Source organism: Bison bison, unplaced genomic scaffold (genome assembly GCF_000754665.1).
Source record: "Bison bison bison isolate TAMUID 2011002044 unplaced genomic scaffold, Bison_UMD1.0 scf7180017837531, whole genome shotgun sequence".
Lineage (NCBI taxonomy): Eukaryota > Metazoa > Chordata > Mammalia > Artiodactyla > Bovidae > Bison > Bison bison.
In genome coordinates this window covers 6,066-6,573 of record NW_011473842.1, presented here as the reverse complement: position 1 = coordinate 6,573, position 508 = coordinate 6,066, and the positions used below count along the sequence as shown (strand labels likewise).

General features: G+C 50.8%; 1 protein-coding gene across 3 annotated transcripts in view; it reads left to right on the top strand.

Moving 5' to 3' along the window:
- The first annotated feature begins 157 nt into the window (after positions 1 to 157).
- RBMX (RNA binding motif protein, X-linked) overlaps positions 158 to 508 on the top strand; it is a 6,251-nt gene continuing 5,900 nt past the window's right edge. Inside the window, exon 1 of one of the 3 annotated variants that reach the window (XM_010832948.1) lies at positions 158 to 284. The gene's annotated coding sequence lies outside the window, so the exon portion shown is untranslated. Of the gene's footprint in view, positions 289 to 508 lie in introns of all 3 variants that reach the window. The other 2 variants (XM_010832957.1, XM_010832965.1) reach the window with 2 other exon arrangements.

Below are 508 nucleotides of genomic sequence, written 5' to 3'. Positions count from 1 at the left end.
ATCTTGTCCTGTCTAAACAACTAAACCCACTCTTCCTATCCTAAGATAAGCACTATTCTGAATTTTACTGAAGTGTTTCCTGTCCTTTCTTCTTCATAAAGTAGGTTGATTCATTATATAGCAACTATGTGCCTAACCACTTTAAAAACACAATTTGGGTTGCGCAGTAGTGCGAGCGCCTTACAGCTTCCGTTCTGAGGATCGGCTGCCCTCCCGCGTGCCGAGCTGCTAGGAAGCCGCTGTTGGCGAGCTCGCAGGAGCTTGAGACCGTCGTCACCTCTCCAGTACGTGAGTCCTTTTCGTTACTTTGTATCTTGCGTCCATTTTTGCCACGTTACAATTTGGGATTATCTCCCTGGAGATGAGGGTGGCGGGCGCCATTTTAAGAACCCGGAGGTGCCGACCTATTTAGGCAAACCTGGGAGTGTCGACGGGAAACCGACGCGGGAGGGGGGGCGCTTCGTAATGTGCCTCCCCGGAAAGTTTGGCTGTTTCTCCTGCAGGGGTG